Here is a 23,776-nt window from a genome sequence, read left to right as displayed (position 1 = left end):
TTTAGGCGCTTGTTAGTACGCCAGGTGGCTAATATAGTCATCTGGTGGAAAGCATGGCCCCCCAGGATCGACGCCATTGGGCCGGGGAAGATCGAAAGCCCGAAGTGTGAAGTGCCCCAGGAGTGGTGACCCTGGGGTGCCTTAACTCACTGGGATTGGGAACCCCACTTGAGTTTATGGCACATTTGCACAAGCACTTCAAATTTTCTTTCTTCGCACACACCCTTATTCCGGGCCTTCTGGCCTTAGGATGGGGAATTTTTCAATTCCCGGTCGAAGGTCCGGGCAGTATTATACTGTGAAACCTTCACTATTTATTTAATTTCTTTGTCACTGTGTGTCCACTTATTCACGTGTGTCACGTCCTACTAGGATTTTGTCGGGATGCGGTTCCCTTACGGGTTCCTCTCTTGGCAGGTCTAGGGGGGGAGTGTGTGGCCATCAGGTTCCGCTCCCCCCTGAACCCCCCTGGCTCTCCTCTTTCGGGAGGAGAGCGTTGTTGGCTCCCCTCTTTCGGGAGGGGAGCACAGTCTTTGGCTCCCAGTGCCTTGCTCGGGTGAGAACTCGGGCAGGTGCTGGTGGTAAGATTGGGTCGCCTCTGGCTTCGGCTGGAGGTGGCTTTTTGTCCCTGTTCCTCGCTGTGGCCTTTTGGCTCGGAGGGACGGGGAATGGTTTGGGGGACCCTTCTCCTTTTGGAGAGGGTTTCATGAAGACCAGCATCCTAGTGCACTTTTTTTGTGGCACTTGTCACTTTTTTAAGCGCACTCGGGTTTTGTACACGAATTCGGGCTTTCGCCAAAAGAATTTAAAAAAAAAAAAAAAAAATCTGTTCTTATCAGTTTAATATCTGATACGTCCCCTATCTGGGGACCATATATTAAATGGATTTTTAGAACAGGGAGATGGAAAAAGAGCTTGCTCTGTCCACTCCACGCATTGACCTGGTATTGCAGTATCTCCAGGACCGGTGCACCCCTTCTTTAATGCAGTTTCTAAAATCAGAAAGAATTGAATTCAATGTTTTTTGTTCATTTTGCTTGTTTGTCGGATTTTGGGATGGACTCTTTGGCTTTGCTTTTCTTCTCCTCATTGGATTTTTCATGTTCAAAGTTGCAGAAGCCAGATTACAAGCTCATTTTGGTTCAACTTCAGCAACTGTGCATTGCATTGCCATGTAATGTGATGCAATGCTATCTTTCTAGCTCTCCCTTTTTACTTCCTTTTGGATAAACAGACATATTAGGCAAGCATTTTGGAGCTTTCACCTAAATAACTACAGGTGGTGAGATAAGCTGCACAATATAATTGACCTTTCAGTATATTGTTGCACACACACCATCTATTTAGCAAATGCCCTTGTTATCAACAGCAGCCTTTTAAACTCACCTGAGCTAACAGGTATGTGCGCTGGTTACTCTGCTGCGCTTAAAATTTCTTTTTTGGTTTGCTACAATGCCTTTTCTGAAACGTTGTCTCCTTCTGCTGGAACACTGACTTCTTTCATTTAATGCCTGCAGACTATAAAAGAGAACCCAACCCAAAAAGTTTGGTTGATTAGTCTGTGGCATTCTGTTAAACTGTTGCTTATGGCGGTCTCTGTGAGCTTCTCAGCGACATTCAGCCAGCCAGGTATCCTGCCTGCAGTAGATGGAATGTGGCAATGGAACGCTGGCTGCGCGTGTCATAATAGGCTCTGAGCCTTTATATACCTGTGCACAGCAGCAGCCACCTTCAGTCTGCTGCTGGACAGCCAGCAGCAGCAGCAGCAGGAGAGGTATGTAATCAGGAGCCCTCCTGCTAAGGGTAGACAGCTGCTCGTTCCACCCCACCCCCCGCCTTAATTGGTTCTCCTCCCTTCCAACGGTGTTGAGGCGGGTGGGAACAGCAGGGGGTGAAGGTGCTGTGATTAAAGAGGTGGAGTTATGCAGATCTAAAACGCGTGGATTGCAGCAGCAGCAAGCCGAAAAGTGCAGGCATGTAAGGGATCTAGAGGTTGACAACATGTCTTCTTAACGGGAGTCCAGGAGCTCATCTCCACAAATGGACTTTTCAGGATCCTTGGGTGGCTCCGTAGTTTGAAACCAATTCTGGTTATCGCTTCTCGGCCTTTTGGCTAAGATCAAGTGCAGTGATCTACCGGTTGCTGCCTTGGTCTTGGCTGAGAGGTGCCTTGGGTACCCGGCTCCTTGGCCTCGGGGGATCGCTGCATGTAGCAGTGCGGCTTCACCCCCTTGCTGCTTTTGGGGAGCCGGATTAGTCCCGGGGCAACGAGGGGCGATCAGCCTGCCTGCTTTTTTTAAGTAGGCGAGGAGGATTTTTGCCACCTTTGGTGTGAAGATATGGACGGGAGAAGCCCAAATATGCTGACCTGTGAAGAGGTCCCAGTTTTTGCAAGATTGAAGAATGCAGTGCGGTTTATTTTTTTGGATCCAGAGAAGAAGAAGTCTGGCTTGTTTTTTTTGGTAGAGAAGATTTTGTTTGAACTATTGGAAGTTCAAATGGAACAAGTTTTGTCTATGTTGGAGTTCCCGAAGAGAGGGATATATGATGTTATTTTTTGTTCAGAAGATATCTTTTCTGACTTTTGGAAGAGAATGGATCTAGTGAAGGAAGATTCGATACTTGAAGGTGTTTTTTTTGTGTCGCATTTTCCTAGGAAGGAAAGGCTAATAGTAATAAGGATGTATAGTCCTTTCATATTGGAAGAAGAGATCATGACCTTTTTATCCCGGTACTGTGAGAAAGTGAGTTCTGCTGGCAAAATGTTTAACCGATATGGTTTTTGGACCACGAGGTGGAGGTTCCTGGTCAAGTTCAAGGAAAGTTCGGATGGTGTTGTGGTACTCCCACCAAGTAGATTCAAAATCGGGACAGTTAATGGAGATATGTTCTTTACAGGTATGCCGAAGTTTTGTAGGCGTTGTAAACAGTATGGCCATGAAAAGGATTCCTGTACATTACAGTGGTGTGCCAAGTGTGAAGAAGTGGGACATAAGGCAGAGAATTGTGAAAAAAGTAAGAAATGTAATCTATGTGGTGGCAGTGGTCATTTATATGATTGCTGTCCTGTCAATAAAAGGGAGGAGAAGTCAGTTGACAAGGAAGATGGAAAAGAAGAAGAGTCTGAAGCTGCCCCCATGATGAAACGGAAGAGAACATATCTCAAAAGAAGGAGGAACAAATAAGAGATATAAGAAAAGAAGGTGATCATATGGAAGAAGATACTGAGAGTGATATCACAGACGTTGAGATTGAAAATACTAGCTTGGAAGAAGAAGTGGAGGTGGATAGGGAGTCAGAAGATCAGGAGGAAAGTGAGTCCTCCAGTCAGGATGAAAAGGAAGGTGCTGTAAGTAATATGGAAGAGGAGGAGGAGGGTGAAGAAACTAGTGAAGAAGAAAGAGAGGATGTCGCATGTGAAGCCAGAGAAGAAATTGAAGGAGTTTTGTCATCTGGGAAGGACTCTAGTAAAGCAAAGGATGTTTCAGAAAAAAATATGAGGGAGATGGAGGAGAGACAAGAAGTGTTGAAAATGCTAAATAGTTGTGAAGGGGGGAGTCAGGCTAGTCTAAGGCGCAAAGTGTGGAATAACATTTATAGCGATATGCATCGTTTTTTTTCAACTTACAGAATACCTCAGTCGTTGGCTAAAGAGGTAGAAGAAGCTTGGGATGGTCGGTTTCTGGATGGAAGGCTTTTGAATGCCTTGGCAGCATATGGCCTGAAGAGAGGAATGTTGCCTTAAATCGTAATGGTAAAGATTGTAATGTTGTGATGTAAAGAATATGGAATAACTGTATTGTGATAATATAAACGTATATATATAAAATAAGATTGGAAAAATGGATATATGACCCACAATGATGGATAACAACCTAATACCATTTGGAAATCATTGCAAAGCATGAAATGGTAAATATGGGACTTGTAATCTGAGTGGAAAAAAAAAAATAAAAATAAAAAAAAAAAATCTGTTCTTATCAGTTTAATATCTGATACGTCCCCTATCTGGGGACCATATATTAAATGGATTTTTAGAACAGGGAGATGGAAAAAGAGCTTGCTCTGTCCACTCCACGCATTGACCTGGTATTGCAGTATCTCCAGGACCGGTGCACCCCTTCTTTAATGCAGTTTCTAAAATCAGAAAGAATTGAATTCAATGTTTTTTGTTCATTTTGCTTGTTTGTCGGATTTTGGGATGGACTCTTTGGCTTTGCTTTTCTTCTCCTCATTGGATTTTTCATGTTCAAAGTTGCAGAAGCCAGATTACAAGCTCATTTTGGTTCAACTTCAGCAACTGTGCATTGCATTGCCATGTAATGTGATGCAATGCTATCTTTCTAGCTCTCCCTTTTTACTTCCTTATGGATAAACAGACATATTAGGCAAGCATTTTGGAGCTTTCACCTAAATAACTACAGGTGGTGAGATAAGCTGCACAATATAATTGACCTTTCAGTATATTGTTGCACACACACCATCTATTTAGCAAATGCCCTTGTTATCAACAGCAGCCTTTTAAACTCACCTGAGCTAACAGGTATGTGCGCTGGTTACTCTGCTGCGCTTAAAATTTCTTTTTTGGTTTGCTACAATGCCTTTTCTGAAACGTTGTCTCCTTCTGCTGGAACACTGACTTCTTTCATTTAATGCCTGCAGACTATAAAAGAGAACCCAACCCAAAAAGTTTGGTTGATTAGTCTGTGGCATTCTGTTAAACTGTTGCTTATGGCGGTCTCTGTGAGCTTCTCAGCGACATTCAGCCAGCCAGGTATCCTGCCTGCAGTAGATGGAATGTGGCAATGGAACGCTGGCTGCGTGTGTCATAATAGGCTCTGAGCCTTTATATACCTGTGCACAGCAGCAGCCACCTTCAGTCTGCTGCTGGACAGCCAGCAGCAGCAGCAGCAGGAGAGGTATGTAATCAGGAGCCCTCCTGCTAAGGGTAGACAGCTGCTCGTTCCACCCCACCCCCCGCCTTAATTGGTTCTCCTCCCTTCCAACGGTGTTGAGGCGGGTGGGAACAGCAGGGGGTGAAGGTGCTGTGTTTAAAGAGGTGGAGTTATGCAGATCTAAAACGCGTGGATTGCAGCAGCAGCAAGCCGAAAAGTGCAGGCATGTAAGGGATCTAGAGGTTGACAACATGTCTTCTTAACGGGAGTCCAGGAGCTCATCTCCACAAATGGACTTTTCAGGATCCTTGGGTGGCTCCGTAGTTTGAAACCAATTCTGGTTATCGCTTCTCGGCCTTTTGGCTAAGATCAAGTGTAGTATCTGTTCTTATCAGTTTAATATCTGATACGTCCCCTATCTGGGGACCATATATTAAATGGATTTTTAGAACAGGGAGATGGAAAAAGAGCTTGCTCTGTCCACTCCACGCATTGACCTGGTATTGCAGTATCTCCAGGACCGGTGCACCCCTTCTTTAATGCAGTTTCTAAAATCAGAAAGAATTGAATTCAATGTTTTTTGTTCATTTTGCTTGTTTGTCGGATTTTGGGATGGACTCTTTGGCTTTGCTTTTCTTCTCCTCATTGGATTTTTCATGTTCAAAGTTGCAGAAGCCAGATTACAAGCTCATTTTGGTTCAACTTCAGCAACTGTGCATTGCATTGCCATGTAATGTGATGCAATGCTATCTTTCTAGCTCTCCCTTTTTACTTCCTTTTGGATAAACAGACATATTAGGCAAGCATTTTGGAGCTTTCACCTAAATAACTACAGGTGGTGAGATAAGCTGCACAATATAATTGACCTTTCAGTATATTGTTGCACACACACCATCTATTTAGCAAATGCCCTTGTTATCAACAGCAGCCTTTTAAACTCACCTGAGCTAACAGGTATGTGCGCTGGTTACTCTGCTGCGCTTAAAATTTCTTTTTTGGTTTGCTACAATGCCTTTTCTGAAACGTTGTCTCCTTCTGCTGGAACACTGACTTCTTTCATTTAATGCCTGCAGACTATAAAAGAGAACCCAACCCAAAAAGTTTGGTTGATTAGTCTGTGGCATTCTGTTAAACTGTTGCTTATGGCGGTCTCTGTGAGCTTCTCAGCGACATTCAGCCAGCCAGGTATCCTGCCTGCAGTAGATGGAATGTGGCAATGGAACGCTGGCTGCGCGTGTCATAATAGGCTCTGAGCCTTTATATACCTGTGCACAGCAGCAGCCACCTTCAGTCTGCTGCTGGACAGCCAGCAGCAGCAGCAGCAGGAGAGGTATGTAATCAGGAGCCCTCCTGCTAAGGGTAGACAGCTGCTCGTTCCACCCCACCCCCCGCCTTAATTGGTTCTCCTCCCTTCCAACGGTGTTGAGGCGGGTGGGAACAGCAGGGGGTGAAGGTGCTGTGTTTAAAGAAGTGGAGTTATGCAGATCTAAAACGCGTGGATTGCAGCAGCAGCAAGCCGAAAAGTGCAGGCATGTAAGGGATCTAGAGGTTGACAACATGTCTTCTTAACGGGAGTCCAGGAGCTCATCTCCACAAATGGACTTTTCAGGATCCTTGGGTGGCTCCGTAGTTTGAAACCAATTCTGGTTATCGCTTCTCGGCCTTTTGGCTAAGATCAAGTGTAGTATCTGTTCTTATCAGTTTAATATCTGATACGTCCCCTATCTGGGGACCATATATTAAATGGATTTTTAGAACAGGGAGATGGAAAAAGAGCTTGCTCTGTCCACTCCACGCATTGACCTGGTATTGCAGTATCTCCAGGACCGGTGCACCCCTTCTTTAATGCAGTTTCTAAAATCAGAAAGAATTGAATTCAATGTTTTTTGTTCATTTTGCTTGTTTGTCGGATTTTGGGATGGACTCTTTGGCTTTGCTTTTCTTCTCCTCATTTGATTTTTCATGTTCAAAGTTGCAGAAGCCAGATTACAAGCTCATTTTGGTTCAACTTCAGCAACTGTGCATTGCATTGCCATGTAATGTGATGCAATGCTATCTTTCTAGCTCTCCCTTTTTACTTCCTTTTGGATAAACAGACATATTAGGCAAGCATTTTGGAGCTTTCACCTAAATAACTACAGGTGGTGAGATAAGCTGCACAATATAATTGACCTTTCAGTATATTGTTGCACACACACCATCTATTTAGCAAATGCCCTTGTTATCAACAGCAGCCTTTTAAACTCACCTGAGCTAACAGGTATGTGCGCTGGTTACTCTGCTGCGCTTAAAATTTCTTTTTTGGTTTGCTACAATGCCTTTTCTGAAACGTTGTCTCCTTCTGCTGGAACACTGACTTCTTTCATTTAATGCCTGCAGACTATAAAAGAGAACCCAACCCAAAAAGTTTGGTTGATTAGTCTGTGGCATTCTGTTAAACTGTTGCTTATGGCGGTCTCTGTGAGCTTCTCAGCGACATTCAGCCAGCCAGGTATCCTGCCTGCAGTAGATGGAATGTGGCAATGGAACGCTGGCTGCGCGTGTCATAATAGGCTCTGAGCCTTTATATACCTGTGCACAGCAGCAGCCACCTTCAGTCTGCTGCTGGACAGCCAGCAGCAGCAGCAGCAGGAGAGGTATGTAATCAGGAGCCCTCCTGCTAAGGGTAGACAGCTGCTCGTTCCACCCCACCCCCCGCCTTAATTGGTTCTCCTCCCTTCCAACGGTGTTGAGGCGGGTGGGAACAGCAGGGGGTGAAGGTGCTGTGTTTAAAGAAGTGGAGTTATGCAGATCTAAAACGCGTGGATTGCAGCAGCAGCAAGCCGAAAAGTGCAGGCATGTAAGGGATCTAGAGGTTGACAACATGTCTTCTTAACGGGAGTCCAGGAGCTCATCTCCACAAATGGACTTTTCAGGATCCTTGGGTGGCTCCGTAGTTTGAAACCAATTCTGGTTATCGCTTCTCGGCCTTTTGGCTAAGATCAAGTGTAGTATCTGTTCTTATCAGTTTAATATCTGATACGTCCCCTATCTGGGGACCATATATTAAATGGATTTTTAGAACAGGGAGATGGAAAAAGAGCTTGCTCTGTCCACTCCACGCATTGACCTGGTATTGCAGTATCTCCAGGACCGGTGCACCCCTTCTTTAATGCAGTTTCTAAAATCAGAAAGAATTGAATTCAATGTTTTTTGTTCATTTTGCTTGTTTGTCGGATTTTGGGATGGACTCTTTGGCTTTGCTTTTCTTCTCCTCATTGGATTTTTCATGTTCAAAGTTGCAGAAGCCAGATTACAAGCTCATTTTGGTTCAACTTCAGCAACTGTGCATTGCATTGCCATGTAATGTGATGCAATGCTATCTTTCTAGCTCTCCCTTTTTACTTCCTTTTGGATAAACAGACATATTAGGCAAGCATTTTGGAGCTTTCACCTAAATAACTACAGGTGGTGAGATAAGCTGCACAATATAATTGACCTTTCAGTATATTGTTGCACACACACCATCTATTTAGCAAATGCCCTTGTTATCAACAGCAGCCTTTTAAACTCACCTGAGCTAACAGGTATGTGCGCTGGTTACTCTGCTGCGCTTAAAATTTCTTTTTTGGTTTGCTACAATGCCTTTTCTGAAACGTTGTCTCCTTCTGCTGGAACACTGACTTCTTTCATTTAATGCCTGCAGACTATAAAAGAGAACCCAACCCAAAAAGTTTGGTTGATTAGTCTGTGGCATTCTGTTAAACTGTTGCTTATGGCGGTCTCTGTGAGCTTCTCAGCGACATTCAGCCAGCCAGGTATCCTGCCTGCAGTAGATGGAATGTGGCAATGGAACGCTGGCTGCGCGTGTCATAATAGGCTCTGAGCCTTTATATACCTGTGCACAGCAGCAGCCACCTTCAGTCTGCTGCTGGACAGCCAGCAGCAGCAGCAGCAGGAGAGGTATGTAATCAGGAGCCCTCCTGCTAAGGGTAGACAGCTGCTCGTTCCACCCCACCCCCCGCCTTAATTGGTTCTCCTCCCTTCCAACGGTGTTGAGGCGGGTGGGAACAGCAGGGGGTGAAGGTGCTGTGTTTAAAGAGGTGGAGTTATGCAGATCTAAAACGCGTGGATTGCAGCAGCAGCAAGCCGAAAAGTGCAGGCATGTAAGGGATCTAGAGGTTGACAACATGTCTTCTTAACGGGAGTCCAGGAGCTCATCTCCACAAATGGACTTTTCAGGATCCTTGGGTGGCTCCGTAGTTTGAAACCAATTCTGGTTATCGCTTCTCGGCCTTTTGGCTAAGATCAAGTGTAGTATCTGTTCTTATCAGTTTAATATCTGATACGTCCCCTATCTGGGGACCATATATTAAATGGATTTTTAGAACAGGGAGATGGAAAAAGAGCTTGCTCTGTCCACTCCACGCATTGACCTGGTATTGCAGTATCTCCAGGACCGGTGCACCCCTTCTTTAATGAGGTTTCTAAAATCAGAAAGAATTGAATTCAATGTTTTTTGTTCATTTTGCTTGTTTGTCGGATTTTGGGATGGACTCTTTGGCTTTGCTTTTCTTCTCCTCATTGGATTTTTCATGTTCAAAGTTGCAGAAGCCAGATTACAAGCTCATTTTGGTTCAACTTCAGCAACTGTGCATTGCATTGCCATGTAATGTGATGCAATGCTATCTTTCTAGCTCTCCCTTTTTACTTCCTTTTGGATAAACAGACATATTAGGCAAGCATTTTGGAGCTTTCACCTAAATAACTACAGGTGGTGAGATAAGCTGCACAATATAATTGACCTTTCAGTATATTGTTGCGCACACACCATCTATTTAGCAAATGCCCTTGTTATCAACAGCAGCCTTTTAAACTCACCTGAGCTAACAGGTATGTGCGCTGGTTACTCTGCTGCGCTTAAAATTTCTTTTTTGGTTTGCTACAATGCCTTTTCTGAAACGTTGTCTCCTTCTGCTGGAACACTGACTTCTTTCATTTAATGCCTGCAGACTATAAAAGAGAACCCAACCCAAAAAGTTTGGTTGATTAGTCTGTGGCATTCTGTTAAACTGTTGCTTATGGCGGTCTCTGTGAGCTTCTCAGCGACATTCAGCCAGCCAGGTATCCTGCCTGCAGTAGATGGAATGTGGCAATGGAACGCTGGCTGCGCGTGTCATAATAGGCTCTGAGCCTTTATATACCTGTGCACAGCAGCAGCCACCTTCAGTCTGCTGCTGGACAGCCAGCAGCAGCAGCAGCAGGAGAGGTATGTAATCAGGAGCCCTCCTGCTAAGGGTAGACAGCTGCTCGTTCCACCCCACCCCCCGCCTTAATTGGTTCTCCTCCCTTCCAACGGTGTTGAGGCGGGTGGGAACAGCAGGGGGTGAAGGTGCTGTGTTTAAAGAGGTGGAGTTATGCAGATCTAAAACGCGTGGATTGCAGCAGCAGCAAGCCGAAAAGTGCAGGCATGTAAGGGATCTAGAGGTTGACAACATGTCTTCTTAACGGGAGTCCAGGAGCTCATCTCCACAAATGGACTTTTCAGGATCCTTGGGTGGCTCCGTAGTTTGAAACCAATTCTGGTTATCGCTTCTCGGCCTTTTGGCTAAGATCAAGTGTAGTATCTGTTCTTATCAGTTTAATATCTGATACGTCCCCTATCTGGGGACCATATATTAAATGGATTTTTAGAACAGGGAGATGGAAAAATAGCTTGCTCTGTCCACTCCACGCATTGACCTGGTATTGCAGTATCTCCAGGACCGGTGCACCCCTTCTTTAATGCAGTTTCTAAAATCAGAAAGAATTGAATTCAATGTTTTTTGTTCATTTTGCTTGTTTGTCGGATTTGGGGATGGACTCTTTGGCTTTGCTTTTCTTCTCCTCATTGGATTTTTCATGTTCAAAGTTGCAGAAGCCAGATTACAAGCTCATTTTGGTTCAACTTCAGCAACTGTGCATTGCATTGCCATGTAATGTGATGCAATGCTATCTTTCTAGCTCTCCCTTTTTACTTCCTTTTGGATAAACAGACATATTAGGCAAGCATTTTGGAGCTTTCACCTAAATAACTACAGGTGGTGAGATAAGCTGCACAATATAATTGACCTTTCAGTATATTGTTGCACACACACCATCTATTTAGCAAATGCCCTTGTTATCAACAGCAGCCTTTTAAACTCACCTGAGCTAACAGGTATGTGCGCTGGTTACTCTGCTGCGCTTAAAATTTCTTTTTTGGTTTGCTACAATGCCTTTTCTGAAACGTTGTCTCCTTCTGCTGGAACACTGACTTCTTTCATTTAATGCCTGCAGACTATAAAAGAGAACCCAACCCAAAAAGTTTGGTTGATTAGTCTGTGGCATTCTGTTAAACTGTTGCTTATGGCGGTCTCTGTGAGCTTCTCAGCGACATTCAGCCAGCCAGGTATCCTGCCTGCAGTAGATGGAATGTGGCAATGGAACGCTGGCTGCGCGTGTCATAATAGGCTCTGAGCCTTTATATACCTGTGCACAGCAGCAGCCACCTTCAGTCTGCTGCTGGACAGCCAGCAGCAGCAGCAGCAGGAGAGTTATGTAATCAGGAGCCCTCCTGCTAAGGGTAGACAGCTGCTCGTTCCACCCCACCCCCCGCCTTAATTGGTTCTCCTCCCTTCCAACGGTGTTGAGGCGGGTGGGAACAGCAGGGGGTGAAGGTGCTGTGTTTAAAGAGGTGGAGTTATGCAGATCTAAAACGCGTGGATTGCAGCAGCAGCAAGCCGAAAAGTGCAGGCATGTAAGGGATCTAGAGGTTGACAACATGTCTTCTTAACGGGAGTCCAGGAGCTCATCTCCACAAATGGACTTTTCAGGATCCTTGGGTGGCTCCGTAGTTTGAAACCAATTCTGGTTATCGCTTCTCGGCCTTTTGGCTAAGATCAAGTGTAGTATCTGTTCTTATCAGTTTAATATCTGATACGTCCCCTATCTGGGGACCATATATTAAATGGATTTTTAGAACAGGGAGATGGAAAAAGAGCTTGCTCTGTCCACTCCACGCATTGACCTGGTATTGCAGTATCTCCAGGACCGGTGCACCCCTTCTTTAATGCAGTTTCTAAAATCAGAAAGAATTGAATTCAATGTTTTTTGTTCATTTTGCTTGTTTGTCGGATTTTGGGATGGACTCTTTGGCTTTGCTTTTCTTCTCCTCATTGGATTTTTCATGTTCAAAGTTGCAGAAGCCAGATTACAAGCTCATTTTGGTTCAACTTCAGCAACTGTGCATTGCATTGCCATGTAATGTGATGCAATGCTATCTTTCTAGCTCTCCCTTTTTACTTCCTTTTGGATAAACAGACATATTAGGCAAGCATTTTGGAGCTTTCACCTAAATAACTACAGGTGGTGAGATAAGCTGCACAATATAATTGACCTTTCAGTATATTGTTGCACACACACCATCTATTTAGCAAATGCCCTTGTTATCAACAGCAGCCTTTTAAACTCACCTGAGCTAACAGGTATGTGCGCTGGTTACTCTGCTGCGCTTAAAATTTCTTTTTTGGTTTGCTACAATGCCTTTTCTGAAACGTTGTCTCCTTCTGCTGGAACACTGACTTCTTTCATTTAATGCCTGCAGACTATAAAAGAGAACCCAACCCAAAAAGTTTGGTTGATTAGTCTGTGGCATTCTGTTAAACTGTTGCTTATGGCGGTCTCTGTGAGCTTCTCAGCGACATTCAGCCAGCCAGGTATCCTGCCTGCAGTAGATGGAATGTGGCAATGGAACGCTGGCTGCGCGTGTCATAATAGGCTCTGAGCCTTTATATACCTGTGCACAGCAGCAGCCACCTTCAGTCTGCTGCTGGACAGCCAGCAGCAGCAGCAGCAGGAGAGGTATGTAATCAGGAGCCCTCCTGCTAAGGGTAGACAGCTGCTCGTTCCACCCCACCCCCCACCTTAATTGGTTCTCCTCCCTTCCAACGGTGTTGAGGCGGGTGGGAACAGCAGGGGGTGAAGGTGCTGTGTTTAAAGAGGTGGAGTTATGCAGATCTAAAACGCGTGGATTGCAGCAGCAGCAAGCCGAAAAGTGCAGGCATGTAAGGGATCTAGAGGTTGACAACATGTCTTCTTAACGGGAGTCCAGGAGCTCATCTCCACAAATGGACTTTTCAGGATCCTTGGGTGGCTCCGTAGTTTGAAACCAATTCTGGTTATCGCTTCTCGGCCTTTTGGCTAAGATCAAGTGTAGTATCTGTTCTTATCAGTTTAATATCTGATACGTCCCCTATCTGGGGACCATATATTAAATGGATTTTTAGAACAGGGAGATGGAAAAAGAGCTTGCTCTGTCCACTCCACGCATTGACCTGGTATTGCAGTATCTCCAGGACCGGTGCACCCCTTCTTTAATGCAGTTTCTAAAATCAGAAAGAATTGAATTCAATGTTTTTTGTTCATTTTGCTTGTTTGTCGGATTTTGGGATGGACTCTTTGGCTTTGCTTTTCTTCTCCTCATTGGATTTTTCATGTTCAAAGTTGCAGAAGCCAGATTACAAGCTCATTTTGGTTCAACTTCAGCAACTGTGCATTGCATTGCCATGTAATGTGATGCAATGCTATCTTTCTAGCTCTCCCTTTTTACTTCCTTTTGGATAAACAGACATATTAGGCAAGCATTTTGGAGCTTTCACCTAAATAACTACAGGTGGTGAGATAAGCTGCACAATATAATTGACCTTTCAGTATATTGTTGCACACACACCATCTATTTAGCAAATGCCCTTGTTATCAACAGCAGCCTTTTAAACTCACCTGAGCTAACAGGTATGTGCGCTGGTTACTCTGCTGCGCTTAAAATTTCTTTTTTGGTTTGCTACAATGCCTTTTCTGAAACGTTGTCTCCTTCTGCTGGAACACTGACTTCTTTCATTTAATGCCTGCAGACTAAAAAAGAGAACCCAACCCAAAAAGTTTGGTTGATTAGTCTGTGGCATTCTGTTAAACTGTTGCTTATGGCGGTCTCTGTGAGCTTCTCAGCGACATTCAGCCAGCCAGGTATCCTGCCTGCAGTAGATGGAATGTGGCAATGGAACGCTGGCTGCGCGTGTCATAATAGGCTCTGAGCCTTTATATACCTGTGCACAGCAGCAGCCACCTTCAGTCTGCTGCTGGACAGCCAGCAGCAGCAGCAGCAGGAGAGGTATGTAATCAGGAGCCCTCCTGCTAAGGGTAGACAGCTGCTCGTTCCACCCCACCCCCCGCCTTAATTGGTTCTCCTCCCTTCCAACGGTGTTGAGGCGGGTGGGAACAGCAGGGGGTGAAGGTGCTGTGTTTAAAGAGGTGGAGTTATGCAGATCTAAAACGCGTGGATTGCAGCAGCAGCAAGCCGAAAAGTGCAGGCATGTAAGGGATCTAGAGGTTGACAACATGTCTTCTTAACGGGAGTCCAGGAGCTCATCTCCACAAATGGACTTTTCAGGATCCTTGGGTGGCTCCGTAGTTTGAAACCAATTCTGGTTATCGCTTCTCGGCCTTTTGGCTAAGATCAAGTGTAGTATCTGTTCTTATCAGTTTAATATCTGATACGTCCCCTATCTGGGGACCATATATTAAATGGATTTTTAGAACAGGGAGATGGAAAAAGAGCTTGCTCTGTCCACTCCACGCATTGACCTGGTATTGCAGTATCTCCAGGACCGGTGCACCCCTTCTTTAATGCAGTTTCTAAAATCAGAAAGAATTGAATTCAATGTTTTTTGTTCATTTTGCTTGTTTGTCGGATTTTGGGATGGACTCTTTGGCTTTGCTTTCCTTCTCCTCATTGGATTTTTCATGTTCAAAGTTGCAGAAGCCAGATTACAAGCTCATTTTGGTTCAACTTCAGCAACTGTGCATTGCATTGCCATGTAATGTGATGCAATGCTATCTTTCTAGCTCTCCCTTTTTACTTCCTTTTGGATAAACAGACATATTAGGCAAGCATTTTGGAGCTTTCACCTAAATAACTACAGGTGGTGAGATAAGCTGCACAATATAATTGACCTTTCAGTATATTGTTGCACACACACCATCTATTTAGCAAATGCCCTTGTTATCAACAGCAGCCTTTTAAACTCACCTGAGCTAACAGGTATGTGCGCTGGTTACTCTGCTGCGCTTAAAATTTCTTTTTTGGTTTGCTACAATGCCTTTTCTGAAACGTTGTCTCCTTCTGCTGGAACACTGACTTCTTTCATTTAATGCCTGCAGACTATAAAAGAGAACCCAACCCAAAAAGTTTGGTTGATTAGTCTGTGGCATTCTGTTAAACTGTTGCTTATGGCGGTCTCTGTGAGCTTCTCAGCGACATTCAGCCAGCCAGGTATCCTGCCTGCAGTAGATGGAATGTGGCAATGGAACGCTGGCTGCGCGTGTCATAATAGGCTCTGAGCCTTTATATACCTGTGCACAGCAGCAGCCACCTTCAGTCTGCTGCTGGACAGCCAGCAGCAGCAGCAGCAGGAGAGGTATGTAATCAGGAGCCCTCCTGCTAAGGGTAGACAGCTGCTCGTTCCACCCCACCCCCCGCCTTAATTGGTTCTCCTCCCTTCCAACGGTGTTGAGGCGGGTGGGAACAGCAGGGGGTGAAGGTGCTGTGTTTAAAGAGGTGGAGTTATGCAGATCTAAAACGCGTGGATTGCAGCAGCAGCAAGCCGAAAAGTGCAGGCATGTAAGGGATCTAGAGGTTGACAACATGTCTTCTTAACGGGAGTCCAGGAGCTCATCTCCACAAATGGACTTTTCAGGATCCTTGGGTGGCTCCGTAGTTTGAAACCAATTCTGGTTATCGCTTCTCGGCCTTTTGGCTAAGATCAAGTGTAGTATCTGTTCTTATCAGTTTAATATCTGATACGTCCCCTATCTGGGGACCATATATTAAATGGATTTTTAGAACAGGGAGATGGAAAAAGAGCTTGCTCTGTCCACTCCACGCATTGACCTGGTATTGCAGTATCTCCAGGACCGGTGCACCCCTTCTTTAATGCAGTTTCTAAAATCAGAAAGAATTGAATTCAATGTTTTTTGTTCATTTTGCTTGTTTGTCGGATTTTGGGATGGACTCTTTGGCTTTGCTTTTCTTCTCCTCATTGGATTTTTCATGTTCAAAGTTGCAGAAGCCAGATTACAAGCTCATTTTGGTTCAACTTCAGCAACTGTGCATTGCATTGCCATGTAATGTGATGCAATGCTATCTTTCTAGCTCTCCCTTTTTACTTCCTTTTGGATAAACAGACATATTAGGCAAGCATTTTGGAGCTTTCACCTAAATAACTACAGGTGGTGAGATAAGCTGCACAATATAATTGACCTTTCAGTATATTGTTGCACACACACCATCTATTTAGCAAATGCCCTTGTTATCAACAGCAGCCTTTTAAACTCACCTGAGCTAACAGGTATGTGCGCTGGTTACTCTGCTGCGCTTAAAATTTCTTTTTTGGTTTGCTACAATGCCTTTTCTGAAACGTTGTCTCCTTCTGCTGGAACACTGACTTCTTTCATTTAATGCCTGCAGACTATAAAAGAGAACCCAACCCAAAAAGTTTGGTTGATTAGTCTGTGGCATTCTGTTAAACTGTTGCTTATGGCGGTCTCTGTGAGCTTCTCAGCGACATTCAGCCAGCCAGGTATCCTGCCTGCAGTAGATGGAATGTGGCAATGGAACGCTGGCTGCGCGTGTCATAATAGGCTCTGAGCCTTTATATACCTGTGCACAGCAGCAGCCACCTTCAGTCTGCTGCTGGACAGCCAGCAGCAGCAGCAGGAGAGGTATGTAATCAGGAGCCCTCCTGCTAAGGGTAGACAGCTGCTCGTTCCACCCCACCCCCTGCCTTAATTGGTTCTCCTCCCTTCCTACGGTGTTGAGGCGGGTGGGAACAGCAGGGGGTGAAGGTGCTGTGTTTAAAGAGGTGGAGTTATGCAGATCTAAAACGCGTGGATTGCAGCAGCAGCAAGCCGAAAAGTGCAGGCATGTAAGGGATCTAGAGGTTGACAACATGTCTTCTTAACGGGAGTCCAGGAGCTCATCTCCACAAATGGACTTTTCAGGATCCTTGGGTGGCTCCGTAGTTTGAAACCAATTCTGGTTATCGCTTCTCGGCCTTTTGGCTAAGATCAGGTGCAGTGATCTACCAGTTGCTGCCTTGGCCTTGGCTAGGAGGTGCCCAGGGTACCCGGCTCCTTGGCCTGGGGGGATCGCTTTGTCTAACGGCAGGGCTTCACCCTCCTGCTGCTATTGGGGAGTCGGATTAGTCCCTGGGCAACGAGAGGCGATCATCGTGTCACCACACATAGCTGTGGGGGGCAGTTCTTTTGGAGGAAGAAGATGGAGTTGACGAGGAAGAGGAACTGTTTACGGTTCTATGTGAAGACGGAGTTAGAGGATTTTTCGTTGGAGGAGAATCAGATCTTGGATATTCTGTTCAAGTATGGGACGATCATTGAAGAGGACATTTTTTGTATGCAAGAAATCAAGTTTAAAAAGGTATTTGACGTAACACTGAAGTCTGAAGAAAAGTGTATTTGTCTTCTCAAGAATTGGGAAGGAAAAGAAATTGGAGTTAATGCTCTTTTTGCTGGAAGGCCGAAAAAGGTGGTTATCTGTATGGATGACCCCTTTGTAGAGATGGAGGAAGTGATGGAGTTTTTGAAGCCATGGAGTATTTTGGTAAAATTCCAGAAGGACTACTTAAATAAAGTGGGAGTCTGGAATGGGAAGAGAAGTTTCCTAGTTTGGGAAAATGGACAAAATGAACTAAGTTTAGGAAGGATTGTTATAAATGGTAAATGTGGATTCAGTTATGTGGAAAATGGTAAAAGAAGAATTGATAATGGGAAACCTGGATTTTGTTATGAGGAAGGTGGGAAAAAAGAGGAGAAAGGGAAAAAGATATTTGAAGAATCGTTTGAAGATTGTAAAGAGAAAGAAGACAAAGATATACAAGTAGTTGAAAATAAGAAGGAGTTTGTGGGAGAGAAGCAGGAGTTCTCAGGAGTTGGGGACTCTATGTTTTGCAGACTGGAGAGAGTACCTAGAAGTAAAGACGTTAAGGAAAAAAGGAAGGTGGATGATAAGGGAAAAGAGAAAGTAATGCAGGATTGTGTTGATACCAGTGCTGAAGCTGAAGAAGATGAAAAGATTTTGCTGCAAGGTTTTGACTGGAAATTGTTGGACATGTCATGGAGGAAGAAGAAACGTGGAAGAAGAAAAATGTTGAGTTGATGTTTTTGTTGGAAGTTTTTTGTTGTTGATGTAAGGATATGTTATGTTATGTTTTATTTATTAATTATCATTAAATTTTCTTAAAAAAAACAAAAAGTTGAATTCGGATGATGAAGGCGTAGGCGACATTTTTTTGGTTATCCATGCAAATGGAATTTAATTTATGTCGCGTCTTCTGACGCATTCAATTAAAAAAATCTGTTCTTATCAGTTTAATATCTGATACGTCCCCTATCTGGGGACCATATATTAAATGGATTTTTAGAACAGGGAGATGGAAAAAGAGCTTGCTCTGTCCACTCCACGCATTGACCTGGTATTGCAGTATCTCCAGGACCGGTGCACCCCTTCTTTAATGCAGTTTCTAAAATCAGAAAGAATTGAATTCAATGTTTTTTGTTCATTTTGCTTGTTTGTCGGATTTTGGGATGGACTCTTTGGCTTTGCTTTTCTTCTCCTCATTGGATTTTTCATGTTCAAAGTTGCAGAAGCCAGATTACAAGCTCATTTTGGTTCAACTTCAGCAACTGTGCATTGCATTGCCATGTAATGTGATGCAATGCTATCTTTCTAGCTCTCCCTTTTTACTTCCTTTTGGATAAACAGACATATTAGGCAAGCATTTTGGAGCTTTCACCTAAATAACTACAGGTGGTGAGATAAGCTGCACAATATAATTGACCTTTCAGTATATTGTTGCACACACACCATCTATTTAGCAAATGCCCTTGTTATCAACAGCAGCCTTTTAAACTCACCTGAGCTAACAGGTATGTGCGCTGGTTACTCTGCTGCGCTTAAAATTTCTTTTTTGGTTTGCTACAATGCCTTTTCTGAAACGTTGTCTCCTTCTGCTGGAACACTGACTTCTTTCATTTAATGCCTGCAGACTATAAAAGAGAACCCAACCCAAAAAGTTTGGTTGATTAGTCTGTGGCATTCTGTTAAACTGTTGCTTATGGCGGTCTCTGTGAGCTTCTCAGCGACATTCAGCCAGCCAGGTATCCTGCCTGCAGTAGATGGAATGTGGCAATGGAACGCTGGCTGCGCGTGTCATAATAGGCTCTGAGCCTTTATATACCTGTGCACAGCAGCAGCCACCTTCAGTCTGCTGCTGGACAGCCAGCAGCAGCAGCAGCAGGAGAGGTATGTAATCAGGAGCCCTCCTGCTAAGGGTAGACAGCTGCTCGTTCCACCCCACCCCCCGCCTTAATTGGTTCTCCTCCCTTCCAACGGTGTTGAGGCGGGTGGGAACAGCAGGGGGTGAAGGTGCTGTGTTTAAAGAGGTGGAGTTATGCAGATCTAAAACGCGTGGATTGCAGCAGCAGCAAGCCGAAAAGTGCAGGCATGTAAGGGATCTAGAGGTTGACAACATGTCTTCTTAACGGGAGTCCAGGAGCTCATCTCCACAAATGGACTTTTCAGGATCCTTGGGTGGCTCCGTAGTTTGAAACCAATTCTGGTTATCGCTTCTCGGCCTTTTGGCTAAGATCAAGTGTAGTATCTGTTCTTATCAGTTTAATATCTGATACGTCCCCTATCTGGGGACCATATATTAAATGGATTTTTAGAACAGGGAGATGGAAAAAGAGCTTGCTCTGTCCACTCCACGCATTGACCTGGTATTGCAGTATCTCCAGGACCGGTGCACCCCTTCTTTAATGCAGTTTCTAAAATCAGAAAGAATTGAATTCAATGTTTTTTGTTCATTTTGCTTGTTTGTCGGATTTTGGGATGGACTCTTTGGCTTTGCTTTTCTTCTCCTCATTGGATTTTTCATGTTCAAAGTTGCAGAAGCCAGATTACAAGCTCATTTTGGTTCAACTTCAGCAACTGTGCATTGCATTGCCATGTAATGTGATGCAATGCTATCTTTCTAGCTCTCCCTTTTTACTTCCTTTTGGATAAACAGACATATTAGGCAAGCATTTTGGAGCTTTCACCTAAATAACTACAGGTGGTGAGATAAGCTGCACAATATAATTGACCTTTCAGTATATTGTTGCACACACACCATCTATTTAGCAAATGCCCTTGTTATCAACAGCAGCCTTTTAAACTCACCTGAGCTAACAGGTATGTGCGCTGGTTACTCTGCTGCGCTTAAAATTTCTTTTTTGGTTTGCTACAATGCCTTTTCTGAAACGTTGTCTCCTTCTGCTGGAACACTGACTTCTTTCATTTAATGCCTGCAGACTATAAAAGAGAACCCAACCCAAAAAGTTTGGTTGATTAGTCTGTGGCATTCTGTTAAACTGTTGCTTATGGCGGTCTCTGTGAGCTTCTCAGCGACATTCAGCCAGCCAGGTATCCTGCCTGCAGTAGATGGAATGTGGCAATGGAACGCTGGCTGCGCGTGTCATAATAGGCTCTGAGCCTTTATATACCTGTGCACAGCAGCAGCCACCTTCAGTCTGCTGCTGGACAGCCAGCAGCAGCAGCAGCAGGAGAGGTATGTAATCAGGAGCCCTCCTGCTAAGGGTAGACAGCTGCTCGTTCCACCCCACCCCCCGCCTTAATTGGTTCTCCTCCCTTCCAACGGTGTTGAGGCGGGTGGGAACAGCAGGGGGTGAAGGTGCTGTGTTTAAAGAGGTGGAGTTATGCAGATCTAAAACGCGTGGATTGCAGCAGCAGCAAGCCGAAAAGTGCAGGCATGTAAGGGATCTAGAGGTTGACAACATGTCTTCTTAACGGGAGTCCAGGAGCTCATCTCCACAAATGGACTTTTCAGGATCCTTGGGTGGCTCCGTAGTTTGAAACCAATTCTGGTTATCGCTTCTCGGCCTTTTGGCTAAGATCAAGTGTAGTATCTGTTCTTATCAGTTTAATATCTGATACGTCCCCTATCTGGGGACCATATATTAAATGGATTTTTAGAACAGGGAGATGGAAAAAGAGCTTGCTCTGTCCACTCCACGCATTGACCTGGTATTGCAGTATCTCCAGGACCGGTGCACCCCTTCTTTAATGCAGTTTCTAAAATCAGAAAGAATTGAATTCAATGTTTTTTGTTCATTTTGCTTGTTTGTCGGATTTTGGGATGGACTCTTTGGCTTTGCTTTTCTTCTCCTCATTGGATTTTTCATGTTCAAAGTTGCAGAAGCCAGATTACAAGCTCATTTTGGTTCAACTTCAGCAACTGTGCATTGCATTGCCATGTAATGTGATGCAATGCTATCTTTCTAGCTCTCCCTTTTTACTTCCTTTTGGATAAACAGACATATTAGGCAAGCATTTTGGAGCTTTCACCTAAATAACTACAGGTGGTGAGATAAGCTGCACAATATAATTGACCTTTCAGTATATTGTTGCACACACACCATCTATTTAGCAAATGCCCTTGTTATCAACAGCAGCCTTTTAAACTCACCTGAGCTAACAGGTATGTGCGCTGGTTACTCTGCTGCGCTTAAAATTTCTTTTTTGGTTTGCTACAATGCCTTTTCTGAAACGTTGTCTCCTTCTGCTGGAACACTGACTTCTTTCATTTAATGCCTGCAGACTATAAAAGAGAACCCAACCCAAAAAGTTTGGTTGATTAGTCTGTGGCATTCTGTTAAACTGTTGCTTATGGCGGTCTCTGTGAGCTTCTCAGCGACATTCAGCCAGCCAGGTATCCTGCCTGCAGTAGATGGAATGTGGCAATGGAACGCTGGCTGCGCGTGTCATAATAGGCTCTGAGCCTTTATATACCTGTGCACAGCAGCAGCCACCTTCAGTCTGCTGCTGGACAGCCAGCAGCAGCAGCAGCAGGAGAGGTATGTAATCAGGAGCCCTCCTGCTAAGGGTAGACATCTGCTCGTTCCACCCCACCCCCCGCCTTAATTGGTTCTCCTCCCTTCCAACGGTGTTGAGGCGGGTGGGAACAGCAGGGGGTGAAGGTGCTGTGTTTAAAGAGGTGGAGTTATGCAGATCTAAAACGCGTGGATTGCAGCAGCAGCAAGCCGAAAAGTGCAGGCATGTAAGGGATCTAGAGGTTGACAACATGTCTTCTTAACGGGAGTCCAGGAGCTCATCTCCACAAATGGACTTTTCAGGATCCTTGGGTGGCTCCGTAGTTTGAAACCAATTCTGGTTATCGCTTCTCGGCCTTTTGGCTAAGATCAAGTGTAGTATCTGTTCTTATCAATTTAATATCTGATACGTCCCCTATCTGGGGACCATATATTAAATGGATTTTTAGAACAGGGAGATGGAAAAAGAGCTTGCTCTGTCCACTCCACGCATTGACCTGGTATTGCAGTATCTCCAGGACCGGTGCACCCCTTCTTTAATGCAGTTTCTAAAATCAGAAAGAATTGAATTCAATGTTTTTTGTTCATTTTGCTTGTTTGTCGGATTTTGGGATGGACTCTTTGGCTTTGCTTTTCTTCTCCTCATTGGATTTTTCATGTTCAAAGTTGCAGAAGCCAGATTACAAGCTCATTTTGGTTCAACTTCAGCAACTGTGCATTGCATTGCCATGTAATGTGATGCAATGCTATCTTTCTAGCTCTCCCTTTTTACTTCCTTTTGGATAAACAGACATATTAGGCAAGCATTTTGGAGCTTTCACCTAAATAACTACAGGTGGTGAGATAAGCTGCACAATATAATTGACCTTTCAGTATATTGTTGCACACACACCATCTATTTAGCAAATGCCCTTGTTATCAACAGCAGCCTTTTAAACTCACCTGAGCTAACAGGTATGTGCGCTGGTTACTCTGCTGCGCTTAAAATTTCTTTTTTGGTTTGCTACAATGCCTTTTCTGAAACGTTGTCTCCTTCTGCTGGAACACTGACTTCTTTCATTTAATGCCTGCAGACTATAAAAGAGAACCCAACCCAAAAAGTTTGGTTGATTAGTCTGTGGCATTCTGTTAAACTGTTGCTTATGGCGGTCTCTGTGAGCTTCTCAGCGACATTCAGCCAGCCAGGTATCCTGCCTGCAGTAGATGGAATGTGGCAATGGAACGCTGGCTGCGCGTGTCATAATAGGCTCTGAGCCTTTATATACCTGTGCACAGCAGCAGCCACCTTCAGTCTGCTGCTGGACAGCCAGCAGCAGCAGCAGTATCAGGAGAGGTATGTAATCAGGAGCCCTCCTGCTAAGGGTAGACAGCTGCTCGTTCCACCCCACCCCCCGCCTTAATTGGTTCTCCTCCCTTCCAACGGTGTTGAGGCGGGTGGGAACAGCAGGGGGTGAAGGTGCTGTGTTTAAAGAGGTGGAGTTATGCAGATCTAAAACGCGTGGATTGCAGCAGCAGCAAGCCGAAAAGTGCAGGCATGTAAGGGATCTAGAGGTTGACAACATGTCTTCTTAACGGGAGTCCAGGAGCTCATCTCCACAAATGGACTTTTCAGGATCCTTGGGTGGCTCCGTAGTTTGAAACCAATTCTGGTTATCGCTTCTCGGCCTTTTGGCTAAGATCAAGTGTAGTATCTGTTCTTATCAGTTTAATATCTGATACGTCCCCTATCTGGGGACCATATATTAAATGGATTTTTAGAACAGGGAGATGGAAAAAGAGCTTGCTCTGTCCACTCCACGCATTGACCTGGTATTGCAGTATCTCCAGGACCGGTGCACCCCTTCTTTAATGCAGTTTCTAAAATCAGAAAGAATTGAATTCAATGTTTTTTGTTCATTTTGCTTGTTTGTCGGATTTTG

At 44.5% G+C, this 23,776-nt stretch overlaps 14 non-coding genes and 2 pseudogenes across 14 annotated transcripts; all 16 read left to right on the top strand.

Moving 5' to 3' along the window:
* Nucleotides 1-798: 798 nt before the first annotated feature.
* LOC141207303 (U2 spliceosomal RNA) lies at nucleotides 799-978 on the top strand (annotated as a pseudogene).
* Nucleotides 979-3,950: 2,972 nt separating this feature from the next.
* On the top strand, nucleotides 3,951-4,123 carry LOC141207341 (U2 spliceosomal RNA; annotated as a pseudogene).
* Nucleotides 4,124-5,238: 1,115 nt separating this feature from the next.
* LOC141207482 (U2 spliceosomal RNA) lies at nucleotides 5,239-5,429 on the top strand. The gene has a single exon (XR_012277819.1). It is a non-coding gene; the product is annotated as a U2 spliceosomal RNA (small nuclear RNA).
* A 1,115-nt stretch (nucleotides 5,430-6,544) lies between these two features.
* On the top strand, nucleotides 6,545-6,735 carry LOC141207481 (U2 spliceosomal RNA). The gene has a single exon (XR_012277818.1). It is a non-coding gene; the product is annotated as a U2 spliceosomal RNA (small nuclear RNA).
* A 1,115-nt stretch (nucleotides 6,736-7,850) lies between these two features.
* Nucleotides 7,851-8,041, top strand: LOC141207479 (U2 spliceosomal RNA). Its single transcript, XR_012277816.1, has one exon. It is a non-coding gene; the product is annotated as a U2 spliceosomal RNA (small nuclear RNA).
* A 1,115-nt stretch (nucleotides 8,042-9,156) lies between these two features.
* Nucleotides 9,157-9,347, top strand: LOC141207478 (U2 spliceosomal RNA). Its single transcript, XR_012277815.1, has one exon. It is a non-coding gene; the product is annotated as a U2 spliceosomal RNA (small nuclear RNA).
* Nucleotides 9,348-10,462: 1,115 nt separating this feature from the next.
* On the top strand, nucleotides 10,463-10,653 carry LOC141207174 (U2 spliceosomal RNA). Its single transcript, XR_012277596.1, has one exon. It is a non-coding gene; the product is annotated as a U2 spliceosomal RNA (small nuclear RNA).
* Nucleotides 10,654-11,768: 1,115 nt separating this feature from the next.
* On the top strand, nucleotides 11,769-11,959 carry LOC141207477 (U2 spliceosomal RNA). The gene has a single exon (XR_012277814.1). It is a non-coding gene; the product is annotated as a U2 spliceosomal RNA (small nuclear RNA).
* A 1,115-nt stretch (nucleotides 11,960-13,074) lies between these two features.
* Nucleotides 13,075-13,265, top strand: LOC141207476 (U2 spliceosomal RNA). Its single transcript, XR_012277813.1, has one exon. It is a non-coding gene; the product is annotated as a U2 spliceosomal RNA (small nuclear RNA).
* A 1,115-nt stretch (nucleotides 13,266-14,380) lies between these two features.
* LOC141207475 (U2 spliceosomal RNA) lies at nucleotides 14,381-14,571 on the top strand. The gene has a single exon (XR_012277812.1). It is a non-coding gene; the product is annotated as a U2 spliceosomal RNA (small nuclear RNA).
* A 1,115-nt stretch (nucleotides 14,572-15,686) lies between these two features.
* Nucleotides 15,687-15,877, top strand: LOC141207473 (U2 spliceosomal RNA). The gene has a single exon (XR_012277810.1). It is a non-coding gene; the product is annotated as a U2 spliceosomal RNA (small nuclear RNA).
* Nucleotides 15,878-18,286: 2,409 nt separating this feature from the next.
* LOC141207264 (U2 spliceosomal RNA) lies at nucleotides 18,287-18,473 on the top strand. The gene has a single exon (XR_012277681.1). It is a non-coding gene; the product is annotated as a U2 spliceosomal RNA (small nuclear RNA).
* A 1,115-nt stretch (nucleotides 18,474-19,588) lies between these two features.
* On the top strand, nucleotides 19,589-19,779 carry LOC141207472 (U2 spliceosomal RNA). Its single transcript, XR_012277809.1, has one exon. It is a non-coding gene; the product is annotated as a U2 spliceosomal RNA (small nuclear RNA).
* Nucleotides 19,780-20,894: 1,115 nt separating this feature from the next.
* Nucleotides 20,895-21,085, top strand: LOC141207471 (U2 spliceosomal RNA). Its single transcript, XR_012277808.1, has one exon. It is a non-coding gene; the product is annotated as a U2 spliceosomal RNA (small nuclear RNA).
* A 1,115-nt stretch (nucleotides 21,086-22,200) lies between these two features.
* LOC141207208 (U2 spliceosomal RNA) lies at nucleotides 22,201-22,391 on the top strand. The gene has a single exon (XR_012277629.1). It is a non-coding gene; the product is annotated as a U2 spliceosomal RNA (small nuclear RNA).
* A 1,118-nt stretch (nucleotides 22,392-23,509) lies between these two features.
* Nucleotides 23,510-23,700, top strand: LOC141207470 (U2 spliceosomal RNA). Its single transcript, XR_012277807.1, has one exon. It is a non-coding gene; the product is annotated as a U2 spliceosomal RNA (small nuclear RNA).
* The last annotated feature ends 76 nt before the right edge of the window (nucleotides 23,701-23,776 follow it).

The sequence above is a fragment of the Phyllobates terribilis genome, unplaced genomic scaffold (assembly GCF_046119375.1).
Source record: "Phyllobates terribilis strain yellow unplaced genomic scaffold, ASM4611937v1 Scaffold_160__1_contigs__length_4322635, whole genome shotgun sequence".
NCBI lineage: Eukaryota > Metazoa > Chordata > Amphibia > Anura > Dendrobatidae > Phyllobates > Phyllobates terribilis.
Note: the sequence above shows the minus strand (reverse complement) of the source record. Positions and strands in the feature narration are given on the sequence as shown.